The sequence below is a fragment of the Pinus tabuliformis genome, chromosome 6 (genome assembly GCF_031772625.1).
Source record: "Pinus tabuliformis cultivar Carrire ecotype Pingquan chromosome 6, CPIR1, whole genome shotgun sequence".
In the NCBI taxonomy this organism is placed as follows: Eukaryota; Viridiplantae; Streptophyta; class Pinopsida; order Pinales; family Pinaceae; genus Pinus; species Pinus tabuliformis.
This window is the reverse complement of record NC_142292.1, coordinates 1,864,899,877-1,864,918,587: the sequence shown is the minus strand read 5'-3', so window position 1 is coordinate 1,864,918,587 and position 18,711 is coordinate 1,864,899,877.

Sequence of the window (18,711 nt, the reverse complement as noted above, 5' to 3'; positions counted from 1 at the left end):
CTCATATAGGTAAAGAGAAAAAACAATTTTAATGTTGGGCTCTTAAAAATAAGGGAAAATCCAGTGACTCAAAAGGGAGGGAGAACCCACATTTATATCCATATAACCATAATATTTCATAAAACCATTTAAAGAAATCCATATATGCATGATATTTCCATATGTCATCCACATATGCATGCATCACGTAAATGTCAATTACCAAAATTGACTTCCATTTAATAACTGCACTATATATATATATATATATATATATATATATATATATATATATATATATATATATATATATATATATATATATATAGATATATATATATATGTATATATATATATATATATATATATATATATATATATAGATATGTATATCATATATATATATATATATATATATATATATATATATATATATAATGTCCAAATTTGCATTAGCAAGTCAACCATCCAAAACCTATAGGGGAAAATAGAAGAATTATGAGTGGCTTCAGAAAAAATAATGCTTCTCCATTGAGACTATTAACTATTGTGTATCGGTATGTTTTCCTTTATATGTTTCCTTTGTGAATTTTGCTTTAGACGCAGGATTGGAATAAAGGCATTTAGTATTAGGAGCATATTTTTTAGTATTGAGGTTGATATAATTTACTTGCAATGGGTCATAATCCTAAATTAAGAGGTAGAATGAAAAATGGTAACAATTTTATCAAAAGGTACATTAAAAAGACTAGCATGAGCATTTCTAGTAACAGAGGCAGTATTCTTAAGACTAGAATCAAGACTGGACTCTTCAGACAATGAATGTAGTGAATGAGTGGTAGGAGAGTGAGAATGGGCATATGCATGATGAAACAGGCTTTTAGGAACTTGTCCCCGATCCTTATCCTCTGAGTACGAAGGTTTTGGTAATGGGTTCTAGCCATTAACATTATTCCAAGCATTATTGTCAGGGTCTTGGACAAACATCTCTTGAATATTTTGATGAGGCCTCAAAAGAGGGGAGGAACTTCTCAAAAAAGAAGGGGATTATAGGTAACATTAGAAGAACCCAAGAACAAGTGTCCAGTAGTAGCCAACTAATTAAGTTATTTAGAATCAACATTGAAATGTACCGAAAAATGAATCTATTTTTTTTCTCCCAGCATCCAAAATACCAGGGGGTTTGCTTCCTCTGCCTCGACCCCCACATGATCTTTTGGAGTTAAAATTCATTTTTGCAAGTGAACTAAATATTAACTATAGTCATGGGGTCTTAGATAAACGGTGATCAGGTGCTCAGTTAAGGCACTCCTTGATGTGAAGTCACCAGTTCAATTCCCTGCCCTCATCGAGGTGATATATTGGACATGATGAAGATGTAGTCCTACCAAGATTACAATTTTTTTTTATTAACTGTAGTGAATAATCAAAGTAAGTTAATATATAACATCAACACATTTACCCTTTGAATTAATACTCTGAAACTGCATTCAAACAAAGACAAGTAAGCTCTCATGTAGAGGGAATTTTAGGTATTGGAATGTGAAAGAAGGGATACAAGGTGCGACAATGTTAGAGTATATTAGACATAGAAGGGGAACCCACATGTTTTTTTGGGAATAAACCTCTTTTATACTTTGGGCATATGCCATTTAAAATTTTGTCCTTGTGTTGAATTTGTTTTTTTTTTCTTTTTCTTTTTTCCTTTTGTAGGTTTGACCTTTTTACTTGTTTTTTTTCCTTTCATATATGAGAAAATTGAAAAATATTTTCAAAACACAAGTATAATATCCTAGTATAATAAAAAATAACATTGTGCATGTTTTTCAAGATTAGGTTTTTTTTAATAAAAAGAGGGTTTTAACTTTGAATGAAATGGTAAGTGAAAAATGGTGTCAAAATATGCAGCTCTTCTTGCTATCTTCACTCTGAAATTTTCGAGTAAAATAGTTTCACTCCATGTATCCCCTCCATACAGGGAAATGATTCCGGATTTTTTGCATCTGTGGTTCATTTATTTTGAGCTTATTCTCGGAGTATCCACAGTACAAACCATATTTCTTTCAACGTTTCAAATCCCAACAGGGATCCATCATCAGGACCAATCTTAATCTACAGCTCTTCTTGCTATCTTCACTCTGAAATTTTTGAGTAAAATAGTTTCACTCCATTTATCCCCTCCGTACAGGGAAATGATTCTGGATTTTAGGCATCTGTGGTTCATTTCTTTTGAGCTTAGTCTCAGAGTATCCATAGTAGAAACCATATTTTTGTCAACTTTTCAAATCCCAACAGGGATTCATCATCAGGACCAATCTGAATCTGCAACTCTTCTTGCTATCTTCACTCTGAAATTTTCGACTAAAATAGTTTCAGTCCATGTATCCCCTTCGTACAGGGAAATTATTTTTCATTTTAGGCATTTGTGGTTCATTAATTTTGAGCTTAGTCTCGAAGTATCCATAGTAGAAACCATATTTCTGTCAACGTTTCAAATCCCAACAGGGATCCATCATCAGGACCAATCTGAATCTGCAGCTCTTCTTGCTATTTTTACTCTGAAATTTTTGAGTAAAATAGTTTCACTCCATGTATCCCCTCCGTACAGGGAAATGATTCTAGATTGTAGGCATCTGTGGTTCATTTTTTTGAGCTTAGTCTCGGAGTATCCACAGCAAAAACCATATTTCTGTCAACGTTTCAAATCCCAACAGGGATACATCATCAGGACCAATCTGAATTTGCAGCTCTTCTTGCTATCTTCACTCTGAAATTTTCGAGTAAAATAGTTTTACTCCATGTATCCCTTCCATACAGGGAAATGATTCTGGATTTTAGGCATCTCTTGTTCATTTCTTTTGAGCTTAGTCTTGGAGTATCCACAGTAGAAACCATATTTCTTTCAACGTTTCAAATCCCAACAGGGATCCATCATTAGGACCAATCTGAATCTGCAGCTCTTCTTGCTATCTTCACTCTGAAATTTTTGAGTAAAATAGTTTCACTACATGTATCCCCTCCATACAGAGAAATGATTCTGGATTTTAGGCATCTGTGGTCATTTCTTTTGAGCTTAGTCTCGAAGTATCCACAGTAGAAACCATATTTCTGTCAACGTTTCAAATCGCAACAGGGATCTATCATCGAGACTAATAAGAATCTACAGCTCTTCTTGCTATCTTCACTCTGAAATTTTCGAGTAAAATAGTTTCACTCCATGTATCCCCTCTGTACAGGGAAATGATTATGGATTTTAGGCATCTGTGGTTCATTTCTTTTGAGCTTAGTCTCGGAGTATCCATAGTAGAAACCATATTTCTGTCAAAGTTTCAAATCCCAATAGGTATCCATCATCAGGACCAATCTGAATCTGTAGCTCTTCTTGCTATCTTCACTCTGAAATTTTCGAGTCAAATAGTTTCACTTCATGTATCTCCTCCGTACAAGGAAACGATTCTGGATTTTAAGAATCCGTGGTTCATTCTTTTGAGCTTAGTCTCAAAGTATCCGCAGTAGAAACCATATTTCTGTCAACGTTTCAAATCCCAATAGGGATCCATCATCAAGATCAATCTGAATCTGCACGTCTTCTTGCTATCTTCACTCTGAAATTTTCGAGTAAAATAGTTTCACTCCATGTATCCCTCTATACAGGGAAATGATTATGGATCTTAGGCATATGTGGTTCATTTATTTTGAGCTTTGTCTCAGAGTATCGACATAGAAACCATATTTCTGTCAACGTTTCAAATCCCAATAGGGATCCATCATCAGGACCAATCTGCTCTTCTCGCTATCTTCACTCTGAAATTTTCGAGTAAAATAGTTTCACTACATGTATCCCCTCCGTACACGAAAATGATTCCTGATTTTAGGCATCTATGGTTCATTAATTTTGAGCTTAGTCTCAAAGTATCAACAGTAGAAACCATATTTCTGTCAACGTTTCAAATCGAAATAGGGATCCATCATCAAGACCAATCTGAATCTGTAGCTCTTCTTGCTATCTTCACTCTGAAATTTTCATGTAAATAGTTTCAGTCCATGTATCCCCTCCATACAGGGAAATTATTCTGGATTTTAGGCATCTGTGGTTCATTTCTTTTGAGCTTAGTCTCGGAGTATCCACAATAGAAACCATATTTCTGTCAAAGTTTCAAATCCCAACAGGGATCCATCATCAGGACCAATCTGAATCTGTAGCTCTTCTTGCTATCTTCACTCTGAAATTTTCGAGTAAAATAGATTCACTCCATGTATCCCCTCCGTACAGGGAAATGATTCTGGATTTTAGGCTTCTGTGGTTCATTTCTTCTGAGCTTAGTCTCAGAGTATCCATAGTAGAAACCATATTTCTGTCAATGTTTCAACTCCCAACAGGGATCCATCATCAGGGCCAATCTGAATCTGCAGCTCTTCTTGCTATCTTCACTCTGAAATTTTCGAGTGAAATAGTTTCACTCCATGTATCCCCTCCATTCAGGGAAATGATTCTGGATTTTAGGCATATGTGGTTCATTACTTTTGAGCTTAGTCTCGGAGTATCCACAGTTTAAACAATATTTCTGTCAATGCTTCAAATCCCAATAGGGAACCATCATCAGGACCAATCTGAATCTGCAGCTCTTCTTGCTATCTTCACCTTGAAATTTTCAAGTAAAATAGTTTCACTCCATGCATCTCCTCCATACAGGGAAATGATTCTGGATTTTAGGCATTTGTGGTTCATTTATTTTGAGCTTAGTCTCGGAGTATCCACAGTAGAAACCATATTTTTGTCAACGTTTCAAATCCCAACAGGGATCCATCATCACGTCCAATCTGAATCTACGGTACCCCTTTCCATCTTCACTCTGAAATTTTCGAGTAAAATAGTTTCACTCCATGTATCACCTTCGCACACTGAAATGATTCTGGATTTTAGGCATCTGTGGTTCATTTCTTTTGAGCTTAGTCTAGGAGTATCCACAGTACAAACCATATTTCTGTCAATGTTTCAAATCCCAACAGGGATCCCTCATCAGGACCAATCTGAATCTGCTGCTCTTCTTGCTATCTTCACTCTGAAATTTTCAAGTAAAATAGTTTCACTCCATGTATGCTCTCCGTACATGGAAATGATTCTTGATTTAGGCAACTGTGGTTCATTTCTTTTGAGCTTAGTCTCAGAGTATCCATAGTAGAAACCATATTTCTGTCAACGTTTCAAATCCCAACAGGGATCCATCATCAGGACCAATCTGAATCTCCACTCTTCTTGCTATCTTGACTCTGAAATTTTCGAGTAAAATAGTTTCACTCCATGTATCCCCTCCGTATAGGGAAATGATTTTTGATTTTAGGCATCTGTGCTTCATTTCTTTTGAGCTTAGTCTCGAGTATCCACAGTAGAAACCATATTTCTGTCAACATTTCAAATTCCAACAGGGATCCATCATCAGGACCAATGTGAATCTCCAGCTCTTCTTGCTATCTTCACTCTGAAATTTTCAAGTAAAATAGTTTCACTCCATGTATCCCCTCTGTACAGGGAAATGATTCTGGATTTTAGGCATCTGTGGTTCATTTCTTTTGAGCTTAGTCTCGAAGTATCCACAGTAGAAACCATATTTCTGTCAAGTTTCAAATCCCAACAGGGATCCATCATCAGGACCAATCTGAATCTGCAGCTCTTCTTGCTATCTTCACTCTGAAATTTTCGAGTAAAATAGTTTCACTCCATGTATCTCCTCCGTACAAGGAAATGATTCTGGATTTTAAGCATCTGTGGTTCATTTCTTTTGAGCTTAGTCTCGAAGTATCCACATTAGAAACCATATTTCTGTCAACGTTTCAAATCCCAACAGGGATCCATCATCAGGACCAATCTGAATCTGCAGCTCTTCTTGCTATCTTCACTCTGAAATTTTCGAGTAAAATAGTTTCACTCTATGTATCCCCTCCGTACAAAGAAATTATTCTGGATTTTAGGCATCTGTGGTTCATTTCTTTTGAGCTTAGTCTCGAGTATCCATAGTAGAAACCATATTTCTGTCAACGTTCCAAATCCCAACAGGGATCCATCATCAGGACCAATTTGAATCTGCAGCTCTTCTTGCTATCTTCACTCTGAAATTTTCGAGTAAAATAGTTTCACTCCATGTATCCCCTCCGTACAGGGAAATGATTCTGGATTTTAGGCATCTGTGGTTCATTTCTTTTGAGCTTAGTCTAAGAGTATCCACAGTAGAAACCATATTTCTGTCAACGTTTCAAATCCAAACAGGATCCATCATCAGGACCAATCTGAATCTGCAGCTCTTCTTGCTATCTTCACTCTGAAATTTTCGAGTAAAATAGTTTCACTCCATGTATCCCCTCCGTAGGGAAATGATTCTGGATTTTAGGCATCTGTGGTTCATTTCTTTTGAGCTTAGTCTCAGAGTATCCACAGTAGAAACCATATTTCTGTCAACGTTTCAAATCCCAACAGGGATCCATCATCAGGACCAATCTGAATCTGCAGCTCTTCTTGCTATCTTCACTCTGAAATTTTCGAGTAAAATAGTTTCACTCCATGTATCCCCTCCGTACAGGGAAATGATTATGGATTTTAGGCATTGTGGTTCATTTCTTTTGAGCTTAGTCTCAGAGTATCCACAGTAGAAACCATATTTCTGTCAACGTTTCAAATCCCAACAGGGATCCATCATCAGGACCAATCTGAATTTGCAGCTCTTCTTGCTATCTTCACTCTGAAATTTTCGAGTAAAATAGTTTCACTCCATGTATCCCCTCCGTACAGGGAAATGATTCTGGATTTTAGGCATCTGTGGTTCATTTCTTTTGAGCTTAGTCTCGGAGTATCCACAGTAGAAACCATATTTTTCTCAACGTTTCAAATCCCAACAGGGATCCATCATCAGGACCAATCTGAATCTGCAGCTCTTCTTGCTATCTTCACTCTGAAATTTTCGAGTAAAATAGTTTCACTCCATGTATCCCCTCCGTACAGGGAAATGATTCTGGATTTTAGGCATCTGTGGTTCATTTCTTTTGAGCTTAGTCTCGGAGTATCCACAGTAGAAACCATATTTCTGTCAACGTTTCAAATCCCAACAGGGATCCATCATCAGGACCAATCTGAATCTGTAGCTCTTCTTGCTATCTTCACTCTGAAATTTTCGAGTAAAATAGTTTCACTCCATGTATCCCCTCCATACAAGGAAATGATTCTGGATTTTAGGCATCTGTGGTTCATTTCTTTTGAGCTTAGTCTCGGAGTATCCATAGTAGAAACCATATTTCTGTCAACGTTTCAAATCCCAACAGGGATCCATCATCAGGACCAATCTGAATCTGCAGCTCTTCTTGCTATCTTCACTCTGAAATTTTCGAGTAAAATAGTTTCACTCCATGTATCCCCTCCGTACAGGGAAATGATTCTGGATTTTAGGCATCTGTGGTTCATTTATTTTGAGCTTAGTCTCGGAGTATCCACAGTAGAAACCATATTTCTGTCAACGTTTCAAATCCCAACAGGGATCCATCATCAGGACCAATCTGAATCTGCAGCTCTTCTTGCTATCTTCACTCTGAAATTTTCGAGTAAAATAGTTTCACTCCATGTATCCCCTCCGTACAGGGAAATGATTCTGGATTTTAGGCATCTGTGGTTCATTTCTTTTGAGCTTAGTCTCGGAGTATCCACAGTAGAAACCATATTTCTGTCAACGTTTCAAATCCCAACAGGGATCCATCATCAGGACCAATCTGAATCTGCAGCTCTTCTTGCTATCTTCACTCTGAAATTTTCGAGTAAAATAGTTTCACTCCATGTATCCCCTCCGTACAGGGAAATGATTCTGGATTTTAGGCATCTGTGGTTCATTTCTTTTGAGCTTAGTCTTGGAGTATCCACAGTAGAAACCATATTTCTGTCAACGTTTCAAATCCCAACAGGGATCCATCATCAGGACCAATCTGAATCTGCAGCTCTTCTTGCTATCTTCACTCTGAAATTTTCGAGTAAAATAGTTTCACTCCATGTATCCCCTCCGTACAGGGAAATGATTCTGGATTTTAGGCATATGTGGTTCATTTCTTTTGAGCTTAGTCTCGGAGTATCCACAGTAGAAACCATATTTCTGTCAATGTTTCAAATCCCAACAGGGATCCATCATCAGACCAATCTGAATCTGCAGCTCTTCTTGCTATCTTCACTCTGAAATTTTCGAGTAAAATAGTTTCACTCCATGTATCCCCTCCGTATAGGGAAATGATTCTGGATTTTAGGCATCTGTGGTTCATTTCTTTTGAGCTTAGTCTCGGAGTATCCACAGTAGAAACCATATTTCTGTCAACGTTTCAAATCCCAACAGGGATCCATCATCAGGACCAATCTGAATCTGCAGCTCTTCTTTCCTATCTTCACTCTGAAATTTTCGAGTAAAATAGTTTCACTCCATGTATCCCCTCCGTACAGGGAAATGATTCTGGATTTTAGGCATCTGTGGTTCATTTCTTTTGAGCTTAGTCTCGGAAGTATCCACAGTAGAAACCATATTTCTGTCAAAGTTTCAAATCCCAACAGGGATCCATCATCAGGACCAATCTGAATCTGTGCTCTTCTTGCTATCTTCACTCTGAAATTTTCAAGTAAAATAGTTTCACTCCATGTATCCCCTCCGTACAGGGAAATGATTCTGGATTTTAGGCATCTGTGGTTCATTTCTTTTGAGCTTAGTCTCGAAGTATCCACAGTAGAAACCATATTTCTGTCAACGTTTCAAATCCCAACAGGGATCCATCATCAGGACCAATCTGAATCTGCAGCTCTTCTTGCTATCTTCACTCTGAAATTTTCGAGTAAAATAGTTTCACTCCATGTATCCCCTCCGTACAGGGAAATGATTCTGGATTTTAGGCATCTGTGGTTCATTTCTTTTGAGCTTAGTCTCGGAGTATCCACAGTAGAAACCATATTTCTGTCAACGTTTCAAATCCCAACAGGGATCCATCATCAGGACCAATTTGAATCTGCACCTCTTCTTGCTATCTTCACTCTGAAATTTTCGAGTAAAATAGTTTCACTCCATGTATCCCCTCCGTACAGGGAAATGATTCTGGATTTTAGGCATTTGTGGTTCATTTCTTTTGAGCTTAGTCTCGGAGTATCCACAGTAGAACCATATTTCTGTCAACGTTTCAAATCCCAACAGGGATCCATCATTAGGACCAATCTGAATCTGCAGCTCTTCTTGCTATCTTCACTCTGAAATTTTCGAGTAAAATAGTTTCACTCCATGTATCCCCTCCGTACAGGGAAATGATTCTGGATTTTAGGCATATGTGGTTCATTTATTTTGAGCTTAGTCTCGAAGTATCCACATAGAAACCATATTTCTGTCAACGTTTCAAATCCCAACAGGGATCCATCATCAGGACCAATCTGAATCTGCAGCTCTTCTTGCTATCTTCACTCTGAAATTTTCGAGTAAAATAGTTTCACTCCATGTATCCCCTCCATACAGGGAAATGATTCTGGATTTTAGGCATTTGTGGTTCATTTCTTTTGAGCTTAGTCTCGAGTATCCACAGTAGAAACCATATTTCTGTCAACGTTTCAAATCCCAACAGGGATCCATCATCAGGACCAATCTGAATCTGCAGCTCTTCTTGCTATCTTCACTCTGAAATTTTCGAGTAAAATAGTTTCACTCCATGTATCCCCTCCGTACAGGGAAATGATTATGGATTTTAGGCATTTGTGGTTCATTTCTTTTGAGCTTAGTCTCAGAGTATCCACAGTAGAAACCATATTTCTGTCAACGTTTCAAATCCCAACAGGGATCCATCATCAGGACCAATCTGAATCTGCAGCTCTTCTTGCTATCTTCACTCTGAAATTTTCGAGTAAAATAGTTTCACTCCATGTATCCCCTCCGTACAGGGAAATGATTCTGGATTTTAGGCATCTGTGGTTCATTTCTTTTGAGCTTAGTCTCGGAGTATCCACAGTAGAAACCATATTTCTGTCAACGTTTCAAATCCCAACAGGGATCCATCATCAGGACCAATCTGAATCTGCAGCTCTTCTTGCTATCTTCACTCTGAAATTTTCGAGTAAAATAGTTTCACTCCATGTATCCCCTCCGTACAGGGAAATGATTCTGGATTTTAGGCATCTGTGGTTCATTTCTTTTGAGCTTAGTCTCGGAGTATCCAAAGTAGAAACCATATTTCTGTCAACATTTCAAATCCCAACATGGATCCATCATCAGGACCAATCTGAATCTGCTGCTTTTCTTGCTATCTTCACTCTGAAATTTTCGAGTAAAATAGTTTCACTCCATGTATCCCCTCCGTACACGGAAATGATTCTTGATTTTAGGCATCTGTGGTTCATTTCTTTTGAGCTTAGTCTCGAAGTATCCATAGTAGAAACCATATTTCTGTCAACATTTCAAATCCCAACAGGGATCCATCATCAGGACCAATCTGAATCTGCAGCTCTTCTTGCTATCTTCACTCTGAAATTTTCGAGTAAAATAGTTTCACTCCATGTATCCCCTCCGTACAGGGAAATGATTCTGGATTTTAGGCATCTGTGGTTCATTTCTTTTGAGCTTAGTCTCGGAGTATCCACAGTAGAAACCATATTTCTGTCAACATTTCAAATCCCAACAGGGATCCATCATCAGGACCAATCTGAATCTGCAGCTCTTCTTGCTATCTTCACTCTGAAATTTTCGAGTAAAATAGTTTCACTCCATGTATCCCCTCCGTACAGGGAAATGATTCTGGATTTTAGGCATCTGTGGTTCATTTCTTTTGAGCTTAGTCTTGGAGTATCCACAGTAGAAACCATATTTCTGTCAACGTTTCAAATCCCAACAGGGATCCATCATCAGGGCCAATCTGAATCTGCAGCTCTTCTTGCTATCTTCACTCTGAAATTTTCGAGTAAAATAGTTTCACTCCATGTATCCCCTCCGTACAGGGAAATGATTCTGGATTTTAGGCATATGTGGTTCATTTCTTTTGAGCTTAGTCTCGGAGTATCCACAGTATAAACAATATTTCTGTCAATGTTTCAAATCCCAACAGGGAACCATCATTAGGACCAATTTGAATCTGCAGCTCTTCTTGCTATCTTCACTCTGAAATTTCCGAGTAAAATAGTTTCACTCCATGCATCCCCTCCGTATAGGGAAATGATTCTGGATTTTAGGCATCTGTGGTTCATTTATTTTGAGCTTAGTCTTGGAGTATCCACGGTAGAAACCATATTTCTGTCAACGTTTCAAATCCCAACAGGGATCCATCATCAGGTCCACTCTGAATCTGCAGCGCTTCTTTCTATCTTCACTCTGAAATTTTCGAGTAAAATAGTTTCACTCCATGTATCACCTCCGTACACTGAAATGATTCTAGAGTTTAGGCATCTGTGGTTCATTTCTTTTGAGCTTACTCTAGGAATATCCACAGTAGAAACCATATTTCTTTCAATGTTTCAAATCCCAACAGGGATCCCTCATCAGGACCAATCTGAATCTGCTGCTCTTCTTGCTATCTTCACTCTGAAATTTTCGAATAGAATAGTTTCACTCCATGTATCCCCTCCGTACAGGGAAATGATTCTAGATCTTAGGCAACTGTGGTTCATTTCTTTTGAACTTAGTCTCGGAGTATCCACAGTAGAAACCATATTTCTGTCAACGTTTCAAATCCCAACAGGGATCCATCATCAGGACCAATCTGAATCTCCAGCTCTTCTTGCTATCTTGACTCTGAGATTTTCGAGTAAAATAGTTTCACTCCATGTATCCCCTCCGTATAGGGAAATGATTCTGGATTTTAGGCATCTGTGCTTCATTTCTTTTGAGCTTAGTCTCGGAGTATCCACAGTAGAAACCATATTTCTGTCAAAGTTTCAAATCCCAACAGGGATCCATCATCAGGACCAACATGAATCTCCACCTCTTCTTCCTATCTTCACTCTGAAATTATCAAGTAAAATAGTTTCACTCCATGTATCCCCTCGGTATAGGGAAATGATTCTGGATTTTAGGCATTTGTGGTTCATTTCTTTTGAGCTTAGTCTCGGAGTATCCACAGTAGAACCATGTTTCTGTCAAAGTTTCAAATCCCAATAGGGATCCATCATCAGGACCAATCTGAATCTATAGCTCTTCCTACTATCTTCACTCTGAAATTTTCGATTAAGATAGTTTCACTCCATGTATCTCCTCCGTACAAGGAAATGATTCTGGGTTTTAAGCATCTGTGGTTCATTTCTTTTGAGCTTAGTCTCGAAGTATCCACATTAGAAACCATATTTCTGTCAACGTTTCAAATCCCAACAGGGATCCATCATCAGGACCAATCTGAATCTGCATCTCTTCTTACTATCTTCACTTTGAAATTTTCGAGTAAAATATTTTCACTCCATGTATCCCCTCCATACAGGGAAATTATTCCGGATTTTAGGCTTCCGTGGTTCATTTCTTTTGAGCTTAGTCTCGCAGTATCCACAGTAGAGACCATATTTCTATCAACGTTTCAAATCCCAACAGGGATCCATCATTAGGACCAATTTGAATCTGCATCTCTTCTTGCTATCTTCACTCTGAAATTTTCGAGTAAAATAGTTTCACTCCATGTATCCCCTCCATACAGGGAAATGATTATGGATCTTAGGCATATGTGGTTCATTTATTTTGAGCTTTGTCTCAGAGTATCCACAGCATAAACCACATTTCTGTCAACATTTCAAATCCCAACAGGGATCCATCATTAGGACCAATCTGATCTGTAGCTCTTCTTGCCATCTTCACTCTGAAATTTTAGAGTAAAATAGTTTCACACCATGTATCCCCTCCATATAGGGAAATGATTCTGGATCTTAAGCATATGTGGTTCATTTATTTTGAGCTTTGTCTCAGAGTATCCACAGCAAAAACCATATTTCTGTCAACGTTTCAAATCCCAATAGGGATCCATCATCAAGACCAATCTGAATATGCAGCTCTTCTTGCTATCTTCACTCTGAAATTTTCGAGTAAAATAGTTTCACTCCATGTATCCCCTCCGTACAGGGAAATGATTATGGATTTTAGGCATTTGTGGTTCATTTCTTTTGAGCTTAGTCTCAGAGTATCTATAGTAGAAACCATATTTTTCTGAACGTTTCAAATCCCAACAAGGATCCATCATCAGGACCAATCTGAATTTGCAGCTCTTCTTGCTATATTCACTCTGAAAATTTCGAGTAAAATAGTTTCACTCCATGTATCCCCTCCGTACAGGGAAATGATTTTGGATTTTAGGCATCTGTGGTTCATTTCTTTTGAGCTTAGTCTCGGAGTATCCAAAGTAGAAACCATATTTCTGTCAACGTTTCAAATCCCAACAGGGATCCATCATCAGGACCAATCTGAATCTGCAGCTCTTCAAGCTATCTTCACTCTGAAATTTTCGAGTAAAATAGTTTTACTCCATGTACCCCCTCGATACAAGGAAACGATTCTGGATTTTAGGCATCTCTGGTTCATCTCTTTTGAGCTTAGTCTCGGAGTATCCACAGTAGAAACCATATTTCTGTCAACATTTCAAATCCCAACAGGGATCCATCATCAGGACCAATCTGAAACTGCAGCTCTTCTTGCTATCTTCACTCTGAAATTTTCGAGTAAAATAGTTTCACTACATGTATCCCCTCCGTACACGGAAATGATTCCTGATTTTAGGCATCTGTGGTTCATTAATTTTGAGCTTAGTCTCAAAGTATCCACAGTAGAAACCATATTTCTGTCAACGTTTCAAATCGAAACAGGGATCCATCATCAGGACCAATCTGAATCTCCAGCTCTTCTTGCTATCTTCACTCTGAAATTTTCGAGTAAAATAGTTTCACTCCATGTATCCCCTCCGTAAAGGGAAACTATTTTGGATTTTAGGCATCTGTGGTTCATTTATTTTGAGCTTAGTCTCGGAGTATCCACAGTAGAAACCATATTTCTTTCAAAGTTTCAAATCCCAACAGGGATCCATCATCAGGACCAATCTGAATCTGCAGCTTTTCTTGTTATCTTCATTTTGAAATTTTCGAGTAAAATAGATTCACTCCATGAATCCCCTCCATACAGGGAAATGATTCTGGATTTTAGGCTTCCGTGGTTCATTTCTTTTGAGCTTAGTCTCGGAGTATCCACAATAGAAACCATATTTCTGTGAACGTTTCAACTCCCAATAGGGATCCATCATCAGGGCCAATCTGAATCTGCAGCTCTTCTTGCTATCTTCACTCTGAAATTTTTGAGTAAAATAGTTTCACTCCATGTATCCCCTCTGTACAGGTAAATGATTTTGGATCTTAGGCAACTGTGGTTCATTTCTTTTAAGCTTAGTCTCGCAGTATGCATAGTAGAAACCATATTTTTGTGAACGTTTCAAATCCCGACAGGGATCCATCATCAGGACCAATCTGAATCTCCAGCTCTACTTGCTATCTTGACTCTGAAATTTTCAAGTCAAATAGTTTCACTCCATGTATCCCCTCCGTATAGGGAAATGATTCTGGATTTTAGGCATCTGTGGTTCATTTCTTCTGAGCTTAGTCTCGGAGTATCCACAGTATAAGCCATATTTCAGTCAACGTTTCAAATCCCAACAGGGATCCATCATCAGGACCAATGTGAATATGTAGCTCTTCTTCCTATCTTCACTCTGAAATTTTCAAGTAAAATAGTTTCACTCCATGTATCCCCTCGGTATAGGGAAATGATTCTGGATTTTAGGCATCTGTGGTTCATTTCTTTTGAGCTTAGTCTCGGAGTATCCATAGTAGAAACCATATTTCTGTCAAAGTTTCAATTCCCAACAGAGATCCATCATCAGGACCAATCTGAATCTGTAGCTCTTCTTGCTATCTTCATTCGAATAAAATAGTTTCACTCCATGTATCTCCTCCGTACAGGGAAATGATTATGGATTTTAAGCATCTGTGGATCATTTCTTTTGAGCTTAATCTCGAAGTATCCATAGTAGAAACCATATTTCTTTAATGTTTCAAATCCCTACAGGGATTCATCATCAAGACCAATCTGAATCTGCAGCTCTTCCTGCTATCTTCACTCTGAAATTTTTGAGTAAAATAGTATCACTCCATGTATCCCTTCCACACGGAAAATGATTCTAGAATTTTTACATATGTGGTTCATTTATTTTGATCTTATTCTCGGAGTATCCACAGTACAAACCATATTTCTTTCAACGTTTCAAATCCAAACAGGGATCCATCATCAGGAACAATCTTAATCTACAGCTCTTCCTGCTATCTTCACTCTGAAATTTTCGAGTAAAATAATTTCACTCCATTTATCCCCTCCATACAAGGAAATGATTCTGGATTTTAAGCATCTGTGGTTCATTTCTTTTGAGCTTAGTCTCACAATATCGATAGTACAAACCATATTTTTGTCAACGTTTCAAATCCCAACAGGATTCATCATCAGGACCAATCTGAATATGTAGTTGTTTTTGCTATCTTCACTCTGAAATTTTCGAGTAAAACAGTTTCACGCCATGTATCCCCTTCGTACAGGGAAATTATTCTGGATTTTAGGCATTTCTAGTTAATTCATTTTGACCTTAGTCTCAGAGTATCCACAGTAGAAACCATATTTCTGTCAATGTTTCAAATCGCAACAGGGATCCATCAACAGGACCAATCTGAATCTGCAGCTCTTCTTGCTATCTTCACTCTGAAATTTTCAAGTAAAATAGTTTCACTGCATGTATCCCCTCCATACAAGGAAATGATTCTGGATTTTAGGCATCTCTGGTTCATTTCTTTTGAGCTCAATCTTGGAGTATCCACAGTAGAAACCATATTTCTGTCAATGTTTCAAATCCCAACAGGGATCCATCATCAGGACCAATCTGAATCTGCAACTATCCTTGTTATCTTCACTCTGAAATTTTTGAGTAAAATAGTTTCACTCCATGTATCCCCTCTGTACAGGGAAATGATTCTGGAGTTTAGGCATCTGTGGTTCATTTATTTTGAGCTTATTCTCGGAGTATCAACAGTAGAAACCATATTTCTGTCAACGTTTCAAATCCCAACAGGGATCCATCATCAAGACCAATCTGAATCTGCAGCTCCTCTTGCAAGCTTCACTCTGAAATTTTCGAGTAAAATAGTTTCACTCCATGTATCCCCTTCGTATAGGGAAATTATTCTAGATTTTAGGCATCTGTGGTTCATTTCTTTTGAGCTTAGTCTCGGAGTATCCACAATAGAAACCATATTTCTGTCAACGTTTCAAATCCCAACAGGGATCCATTGTCAGGACCAATCTGAATCTGTAGCTCTTCTTGCTATCTTCACTCTAAAATTTTCGAACAAAATAGTTTTGCTCCATGTATCCCCTCCGTACAGGGAAATGATTCTGGATTTTAGGCATATGTGGTTCATTTATTTCTAGCTTAGTCTCCGAGTATCCACGGTAAAAACCATATTTCTGTCAACGTTTCAAATCCCAGTAGGGATCCATCATCAGGACCAATCTAAATCTGCAGCTCTTCTTGCTATCTTCACTCTGAAATTTTCGAGTAAAATAGTTTCACTCCATCTATCCTCTCCGTACAGGGAAATGATTCTGGATTTTAGGCATCTGTGGTTCATTTCTTTTGAGCTTAGTCTCGGAGTATCCACAGTAGAAACCATATTTTTCTCAACGTTTCAAATCCCAACAGGGATCCATCATCAGGACCAATCTGAATCTACAGCTCTTCTTGCTATCTTCACTCTGAAATTTTTGAGGAAAATAGTTTCACTCCATCTATCCCCTCCGTACAGGGAAATGATTCTGGATTTTAGGCATCTGTGGTTCATTTCTTTTGAGCTTAGTCTCGGAGTATCCACAGTAGAAACCATATTTTTCTCAACGTTTCAAATCCCAACAGGGATCCATCATCAGGACCAATCTGAAACTGCAACTCTTCTTGCTATCTTCACTCTGAAAATTTCGAGTAAAATAGTTTCACTCCATGTATCCTCTCCGTACTGGGAAATGATTCTGGATTTTAGGCATCTGTGGTTCATTTCTTTTGAGCTTAGTCTCGTGGTATCCACGGTAGAAACCATATTTCTGTCAATGTTTCAAATCCCAACAGGGATCAATCATCAGGACCAATCTGAATCTGCAGCTCTTCTTGCTATCTTCACACTGAAATTTTCGAGTAAAATAGTTTTACTCCATATATCCCCTCCGTACAGGGAAATGATTCTCGATTCTAGGCATCTGTGGTTCATTTCTTTTGAGATTAGTCTCGGAGTATCCACAATAGAAACCATATTTCTGTCAACGTTTCAAATCCCAACAGGGATCCATCATCAAGACCAATCTGAATTTGCACCTCTTCTTGCTATCTTCACTCTGAAATTTTTGAGTAAAATAGTTTTACTACATGTATCCCTTCCGTACAGGGAAATGATTCTGGATTTTAGGCACTTGTGGTTCATTTATTTTGAGCTTAGTCTCAAAGTATCCACAGTAGAAATCATATTTCTGTCAACATTTCAAATTGCAACAGGGATCCATCATCAGGACCAATCTGAATCTACAACTCTTCTTGCTATCTTCACTCTGAAATTTTCAAGTAAAATAGTTTCACTCCATGTATCCCGTCGGTACAAGGAAATGATTCTAGATTTTAGGCATCTGTGGTTCATTTCTTTTGAGCTTAGTCTTGGAGTATCCACAGTAGAAACCATATTTCTGTCAACGTTTCAAATCCCAACGGGGATCCATCATTAGGACCAATCTGAATCTGCAGCTCTTCTTGCTATGTTCACTCTGAAATTTTCGAGCAAAATAGCTTCACTCCATGTATCTCCTCCGTACAAGGAAATGATTCTGGATTTTAAGCATCTGTGGTTCATTTCTTTTGAGCTTAGTCTCGAAGTATCCAAAGTAGAAACCATATTTCTATCAACGTTTCAAATCCCAACAGGGATCCATCATCAAGGCCAATCTGAATCTGAAGCTCTTCATGCTATCTTCACTCTGAAATTTTTGAGTAAAATAGTTTCACTCCATTTATTCACTCCATATAGGGAAATGATTATGGATTTTTTGCATCTGTGGTTCATTTATTTTGAGCTTATTCTCGGAGTATCCACAGTACAAACCATATTTCTTTCAATGTTTCAAATCCCAATAGGGATCCATCATCAGGACCAATCTTAATCTACAGCTCTTCTTGCTATCTTCACTCTGAAATTTTCAAGTAAAATAGTTTCACTCCATGTATCCCCTCCATACAGCGAAATGACTCTGGATTTTAGGCATCTGTGGTTCACTTCTTTTGAGCTTAGTCTCGGAGTATCCACAGTAGAAACCATATTTCTGTCAAAGTTTCAAATCCCAATAGGGATCCATCATCAGGACCAATCTGAATCTGTAGCTCTTCTTGCTATATTCACTCTGAAATTTTCGAGTAAAATAGTTTCACTCCATGTATCCCCTCTGTACAAGGAAATGATTCTAGATTTTAGGCATTTGTGGTTCATTTATTTGGAGCTTAATCTCGGAGTATCCACAGTAGAAACCATATTTCTATCAACATTTCAAATCCAAACAGGGGACCATCATCAGAACCAATGTGAATCTACAGCTCTTCTTGCTATCTTCACTCTGAAATTTTTGAGTAAAATAGTTTCACTCCATGTATCCCGTCTGT